General features: G+C 46.0%; 1 long non-coding RNA gene across 1 annotated transcript in view; it reads right to left on the bottom strand.

Annotated features, from left to right (window-relative positions):
- LOC107182176 overlaps positions 1-7,855 on the bottom strand; it is a 24,810-nt gene extending 16,955 nt beyond the window's left edge. The window contains exon 1 of the long non-coding RNA XR_001512898.1: positions 7,822-7,855. This is a non-coding gene — a long non-coding RNA (uncharacterized LOC107182176). The remainder of the gene's footprint in view (positions 1-7,821) is intronic.
- Positions 7,856-7,981: the final 126 nt, after the last annotated feature.

The following is a 7,981-nucleotide window of genomic DNA, read 5'->3' as shown; positions in this document are numbered from 1 at the left end:
GCCGGGTTACCGAAAAGGTGTTGTTCTGCCGAGCAGGGCCGGGGGATCTGAGTCACCGGGAAAAAACGAGTTGAGATTCGTTTAAACACCTATGTCAGCTGATACCTCTCCCGGTGTCATCACTGCCGGACGTTGCTCATTGACTATAAAAAATCATATTTAAAGGGGAATTCGGCCCAAAGTGCCTATTTCCTTGTTACATAATGGAAAACTCGAGAAAATGGAACGTTGGGGAATGAGAAAGGAATTTCTGGAACTTGGGCCACCAGAAATTTCTGAGGAGGAAAAAAATGTTTGCTACCCTGGATTGAGCCCAATGTTTACAAATTTCCATATAAATCATCAAAATGGGAGGCCTAGGAAGTGGGCCTCTAGCCATCACCTGCTCCTTCATGTCGTCAGTTTCTGCTCCTCGTTATATGCAAAAGAGATGATTTAGATCATGATATTTACGAATGAGAAAAATGCACGCCATTGAGCAAGTCCACTCTGCATACTACAGAATGGTGCATTCTTGCTCATTATTCCTGCCAAGAAATTAGGGGTTTGTCTCACAAAAGGGATGGTCAGTGATGAAGTGATAGAAGGACAGGTGGTAGGGTTAGGGGGACCATATAAATTACTATCCAAATTGGGGTGCTTTTGAGAGTGAAAGGAGCACCAAAATTAAGCCGTGTCAAGGGACATAAACCAGCACTATCCTAGGAAAAGAATGGGACTTCTAGTCCCCTCTTTAAGGGCAAAAGTTTCCAAAACAGGATTTGGATTAAATACTTGTATCCCAGGGCCATCACCCAAGTAGGAGGCGATAGGTGGTGAGGGTAGGGAGAAGCCAGGAGAACTGTACTGAGTGGAGTGCTGTGAAACAGCTGAGGGTGACATTGACATGAGTGTGGGTGGGGCCCTGAAAGATGTGCTGGGAAGGGGAAATGAATGGTCTGGAAGATGTGGCCACTGGAGGGAGATCATTCAGTAACAGAGAATTGGATTTTGGGCAGTTAGAAATGACCGTTGGGCAGCAATGCCAGCCTGTTTTCTATCCATCAGTCTTATGTAATGACTAGAGGCCCGATGCACTAAATTTGAGCAAGAATAGGCCTTCCTTCCCCCGGCTGCTGGCACTGGCTTCCCTCCAGCACCCAGGACCCAGGCTTCCCTCCTAACCCTGGCTTCATCTGGAAGGAAGGACGTCGCCCCGGGCTTCCCTCCCAACCCTGGCTTCATCTGGAAGGAAGGACTTCCATCTGGTCTAATTAGCATATTATGCTTTTATTATTATAGACTAGAAGCCCGGTGCACGAAATTCATGCACGTGTAGGATCCCTAGGCCTGGCTGGCGATCGGGGCTATTAGGGGCCTTCCCACTGCTGGCTGGAGTCTTCCTTTGTTCCGTGCTACCCCCTGGTGGTCAGGACACATCATAGGGAACAACTGAACTCCCAGTCTCCCAGTCAAACTCCCGAGGGGACACTTTGCATATTAGCCTTTTATATATATAGATCATGTTGACAGTACTTATAGAGCCTTACCTTCTTTCCTCAGAGATGGTATATTGGGGAAGTGAAATGGGGCAGTGTAGCATCTCTGAGTCTGGGGCTGGAGTGGGTGACCAGATCAGATTAGGTAAGAGGCTGGCTTCCCCCTGCCATGTGGGACTCTGGAAAGCTTGGTTAGAAGATGCTTGAACTCAGCTATTTGTCACAGGAATCCTACATCTACTGGCTGAAGGCTCTGCTTCCTTCTCTCCCACCAGGAAAAGGCTCAAAAAGCGGAGAGGATTTTAAAAAGGCAGAGATGAAGGAACCAAAAGGGTTGCCTTATGTCCTATTTTGGCTATTACTGCTATGTAACAACCACCCCCAAGCAACCAACATTTTCCTTTGCCTGTGAATTGTGTAGGCCAGGCAGTTCGACAGGCAGAGGGGTCTTGGCTTTGTCCCATTATACTTGAAGACTCAAAATCTGAGGGTGACTTGAGAGCTGAGGGTCAGAATCACTTAAAGCAGTGGTTCTCAACCTTCTGGCCCTTTAAATACAGTTCCTCATGTTGTGACCCAACCATAAAATTATTTTCGTTGCTACTTCATAACTGTAATGCTGCTACTGTTATGAATCGTAATGTAAATATCTGATATGCAGGACGGTCTTACACGACCCCTGAGAAAGGGTCGTTTGACTGCCAAAGGGGTCGCGACCCACAGGTTGAGAACCTCTGATTTAAAGGCTCTTTCACTTGCATGACTGACAGCTGGACTAAAGGATTAGCTGTGCTGATCGGAGTGCCTCCTATGGCTTCTCCATGAGGCCTGGCTTCTTCCCTGCGTGGCTGTCTCAGGTTTGATGGATTTCTTACATGGCTTCTTAGGACTCCAAGTGTGTGTTTCAGCAGACAAAATGGAAGCTACATTGCCACTTCCCACCTAGTCTGAGAAATCACATAATCTCACTTCCACGGCATACTATTGACCAACATAGTCATATGTCCACCCAGAATCAAGGGTAGGAGTATAGATCACATCTCTCAGTGGGAGGAGTACCAGAGGATTTGTGATTAAAAAACAAACAAACACTGCCATATGAGGGTTAGTGGTCTGGCCTGTAGATTCTTAGGGCCTTTCATTGACCTTATGGACCACACCAGGGTGGGCAGACCACAGAAGGAAGCTTTTTAAAATGGCCCTACATCATCCCTCATCCCAAGCCCATTTACAATGTCCTCTCCTGCCGTCACACCACCATATCCCAGGATCAGCAAGGAAGGCCATTTTCCGGACCTTTAGAATATGGGTGAGGCTCTGGGGCTTGTCTGGTGGCCTTATGGACCTCTGCTGTGCTAAGTTTCACATCAAGTCATTCTTCGGAAGACTCCCTTCACATCTCCTGTGTCCTGGCTCAAAGTTATTTGTCAATATTATTTAGATCCTCCTCAGCAAATATGAAGATGCTAAAGAAGTCAAACTCTAAACTTATCTTATTCACAAAGGAGAACTATTTCATTCAACAAGTAATTTTTTGAGCACCAAGTGTGAATTAGATAGTTCAGTCCTGACCTCTGACATCAGAGGGAATGTAGGAAACCGCATAGAAAGTGGCCAAGTCACGAGGTCCTAACAGCTTATGACAAGGTGTTTAGATTTTAATTAAATGTGCTAGGAAGCTCTTGAAGCTTTAAGCAGGGGAGTGACATGACCTGATTTGACTAGAAGACCACTCTGGTTGCCATATGTGGCAAAAGTGGAAGCAGGAACTCGTAGGTGGCTTTTGCAGTGGTCCTGGGAGAGAAAATGGTGGCTTGAACTAGGGTGGTGGGCAGGGAGGTGGATTCTAAAATGGTCAAAAATAGAGGAAGACCAAGTTTTAGAAGGATCACCTTTTAGAGAAGTTCCTTTCCTTTTGGTTATGTTGAGTTTGAAATGTCTGTGTAACTCCCCCAATGGGTGAAACTGGGGATTCTGGAACTCAACATGGAGGGTTTGGGAGGGAGGGAGGGTTGGTGCTGAAGATGTGCATTCAGAAGTTGTCAGTATATACTAGTAGATGGTTTTCAGAGTCATGGGCTTGGATGATAACAACAAAGAAGAAAGTGTAGTCAGACAAAAGAATTGGAATCAGGACTGAATCGTGAGGAACGCTAATGGTTTATATCAGCAGTTCGCAATCTTAGTGGTGTCACCCGAAGGACTGGATAAAACACAGATTGCTGGGCCCCACCCCAGAGAGTCTGACTCAGTAGGTCTGGGATGGGGTCTGAGAATCTCCATTTCTAACAGGTTCCTAGATGCTGCTGAGCCAACTTGGAAATGGAGGAAGAGCAGCTGGCAAGACAGACTGAGAAGTGACAGCCAGTGAGGTAGGAGGGAAACCAAGAGGGTTCCAGAAGCTGAGAAAAGTGTGTTTCAAGAACGCAGGAGTCAACTAGGGAGAGACCGAATAGACAGGAAAGAGCCCACTGGAGTTGGTGACATGGAGGTCTTTATGGGGACTTGATGGGAGTAACTTCAGTAGAGTGATGGGGACAGAAGTAAATTAAAGAGGGAATGGAAGGTGAGGGGATAGAGACAACTCTTCTGAGTTTTCTCCTGAGAGGAGCAGAGTGTTGGGCAGTAGTTGGAGGAGAGTGTAGGCGACAGGGAGGGTATTTTGAACTCTCACAATGAGGGATCTCTTCAGGGATATTCATGTCCTTAAAGACCCGATTCCTTCCCTCTTTCCAGTCTGCCCTCCCAGGCTGGAGTCTGATGGCTGCAGCAATTTGAGGAACCGCGTCAGAAATCACTACAGGCAGAGGAAGAGGACAGCCAGCTTATTTCTGTGGTCTCCTCTTAGGAGTGAGGAACATTTTCTCTAAAGATGTGTGCTCGTGAATTGAAAGAGAAGTCAATACAATGAAGTCAATACGGTACAGGGCAGCTCATGTCTGCGCACTTTTTTAAAAGAATATATATGTTTTTATTGATTTTAGAGAGGAAAGGAGAGAGAGGGAGAGATAGAAACATCAATGATGAGAACCATGGATTGGCTGCCTCCTGCATGCCCCCTACTGGGGATCGAGCCTGCAACCTGGGCATGTGCCCTGACCAGGAATCCAACCATGACTCTGGTTCATAGGTTGACGCTCAACCACTGAGCCACGCTGGCCAGGCTGTCCACTCTTTGATGTTTTCTTGATGGCTAGACTCCAAGGTCTGGGATTAAGATTATGTGAAAGGGCCCTGATCACGTTTCTGGGCTGCAGTCCTGCCTGCCACTTGTCCCTTCTTTAACTGCAGTGTTGAAACTCCACTCAAGCTGTTTCCTCAGCTCTGAATTTCTTCACCCTACCTCTCTTCTGTGGGGTTCTAGTTCAGATGGGTCTCCCTCTGAAATCTTTCCTATTGCCCCATCAAACCCAATCTTCTTATTCCTGCTCTGGTAGCAACTGGCTTGTACCAACCAGTCCCGTTTTGGTCAGCCCCTTATTTATCTCTCAGTCTTTAACGAGGTTGTAACTGCTGGGAGGAGAGCCTCCGGGCTTTGCCGATGGTAGGTGCCCAGGAAAATCAGCTGAACATGTCCTCAGTGTGGTTGCCTGCCCCAGCCATTCGTTTTATTCTTGTTCTTATTTTCCCCTTGGCTCCAGCAGTATTGTTCCTGTTCTCTGTCTATGTAGTTATGTGTGAGGTCATCTAGAACCTTTGCCACACTGGGGTCCTTCACTTGCTTTCTTCTGCATCACAGGTTTTATGGAATAAACTGTTCGATTTCGTCAGCATTCCTTTGTCTCCCCCCCGCAGACTTGGCTTCTGACTTGATCTATTGTTCTGGAAACTGGAGCTTTCCTGTATTTAGAGGGCAGTTCCTGGAACATCAGTAATCTTTCTTGTCATCAACCAAATGATTCTAACGCCCAGTTCCAACATGGGTGTGTGTGGTTTCCACCACCATGAAGTCATGCTCTGAAGATAAGTGGGTGTCCTGTAATTCAACTCAATTCCGACATCAGATCCCACAGGTTAAGCAGCAGCGGTTCTCAACCTGTGGGTCGCGACCCCTTTGGTGGTCGAACGACCCTTTCACAGGGGTCGCCTAAGACCATCCTGCATATCAGATATTTACATTAGGATTCATAACAGTAGCAACATTACAGTTATGAAGTAGTAACGGAAATAATTTTATGGTTGGGTCACAACATGAGGAACTGTATTTAAAGGACCAGAAGGTTGAGAATCACTGGGTTAAGGGTTCAGTCTCGCAAGAGTGGCTCTCACAACTCATAGAAACATGACATTTACTGGCTCAAAGGTTTATTAAAGAAGAAATAACAAGAACAGCCGGACGGAAGAGATGCCTAGGGCCAGGTATGGGGGGAGGATATGGAGCTCCCATGCCCTCTCCAGACACGCCACTCTCTCCAAATCTCCACGCATTCACCAATCCACACGCTTTCTGAACCAGCCTCCGGTCCCCTCCCTGGAAATCAGGGGGTGGAACTGAAAGTTCCAAATCTCTATCCATAGTTGGTTTCCTTGGCAACCAGCTCCCATCCTTAGGTGCTTTCTAAAAGTCACTCACTAATATAAACCCAGTTGTGGTGGAAAGGAGCTTGTTATGAATAAGGAGACACCCATGTCACTTTTTTTAAAAAAAATATTTTATTAATTCTCTACAGAGAGGAAGGGAGAGAGATAGAGAGCCAGAAACATCGATGGGAGAGAAACATGGATCAGCTGCCTCCTGCACACCCCACACTGGGGATGTGCCCACAACCAAGGCACATGCCCCTGACCGGAATCGAACCCGGGACCCCTCAGTCCGCAGGCCGATGCTCCATCCACTGAGCCAAACCAGTTATAGCCCATGTCACTTTTATGGCTCCGAAATGATTTGAGGACAAGAGACCAAGTATTATGATGAAAGATGCTCCCATCGCCCTATCACACAGGAAATCCCAAGAGTTGTGGGAGCTGTTAGCCAGGAGCCATAGGTGAAGGCCAAATATATATGAGAAACATATTTTGGTCATCTGAATGACCAGATATATATTTCTTATAAATCATAACATCACACGGGTGAAGTCAGCTGCCACCCTCGGCCCCCACTTGGTGTGTACACTTACCTTCTTTTTTCATTGATTCTGCATAAGGCATATCAGAGCAAACTGATACAGCCCAGGGAAGGGTGCTACTGGGGAGAAGCTTTTCCTCTCATGCTTTATTAACCCCAAATTAATACTGATACACGAGGTAGGTAACGGTTTTATCATATGCCTCAACACCTGAGAGGAGTAATAGCACCTATTATCCTCTCCGCTGCAGAATCTGATATTCTTTTTTTTTATTATTGATTTTTTACAAAGAGGAAGGGAGAGAGATAGAGAGCTAGAAACATCAATGAGAGAGACACATCGATCAGCCGCCTCCTGCACACCTCCCACTGGGGATGTGCCCGCAACCCAGGTACATGCCCTTGACCAGAATCAAACCTGGAACCCTTCAGTCCGCAGGCCGACGCTCTATCCACTGAGCCAAACCGGTTTCGGCCAGAATCTGATATTCTTGCTGTCAGTGTAAGAAATGCCCAAACCTGTGGAGAATCTTTATTGAGTTTATTTGAGCCAAACCGATGACAATTGCCGGCAAGCAAAATCTCAATGGATTGAGAAAATGCTCCAGGGAATGGCAGATTTGAAGTCATTTTCAACCATTTTCATCTCATGGCACACATAAACTAATTCCTAAAGTTATGCAGCATACCAAAATATATCTTTTGCCAATCTGACTAAAAAATAGCTATACTTAAAAAAGTGTTTTAAATATGTTTTTATTGGTTTCAGAGAGAAGAAGGGAGAGGGAGAGAGAGATAGAAGCATCAATGATGAGAGAGAATCATTGATTGGCTGCCTCTTGCATGCTCCCTACTGGGGATCAAACTGTGACCTCTTGGTTCATGAGTTGATGCTCAACCACTGAGCCATACCAGCTGGGCAGGTATAATTTTGATTCATTCACACCAGATGATTATTGTGTTGGCTGTTGTCATTTTTTTTTTTTTTAAATCTAAGGCAGTGGTTCTCAACTTTGGCTGCACATTAGAATCACCTGGGGATCTTTTTAAAATCCTGATTTCTGGGCCTCATCCTCCGGAAATTCTGTTTCTTTGTTACTAATGTTGTGGCCCCACCCCATAACAAAGAAACAGAATTTTCGGAGGACGAGGCCCAGAAATCAGGATATTAAAAAGACTCCCAGGTGATTCTAATGTGCAGCCAAGGCTGAGAACCACTGGTCAAAGGGCAAAGAGGTCAGTCCCATGACTAAATAGTCAGGCATTACGTTTTAAAACCGGGGTTCTCAAACTTTTTAAACAGGGGGCCAGTTCCCTGTCCCGCGGGCCGTAGTTTGAGGACCCCTGTTTTAAAATGTTTAGAATGAAAGGAAAAGAGGGAAGGAGGGTTACACAAAATCCATTAGTGTAGATTAAGGAGGCGGGACAAAGCAAAGAG

Source organism: Myotis davidii, unplaced genomic scaffold (genome assembly GCF_000327345.1).
Source record: "Myotis davidii unplaced genomic scaffold, ASM32734v1 scaffold32, whole genome shotgun sequence".
Taxonomy (NCBI): Eukaryota; Metazoa; Chordata; class Mammalia; order Chiroptera; family Vespertilionidae; genus Myotis; species Myotis davidii.
Note: the sequence above shows the minus strand (reverse complement) of the source record. Positions and strands in the feature narration are given on the sequence as shown.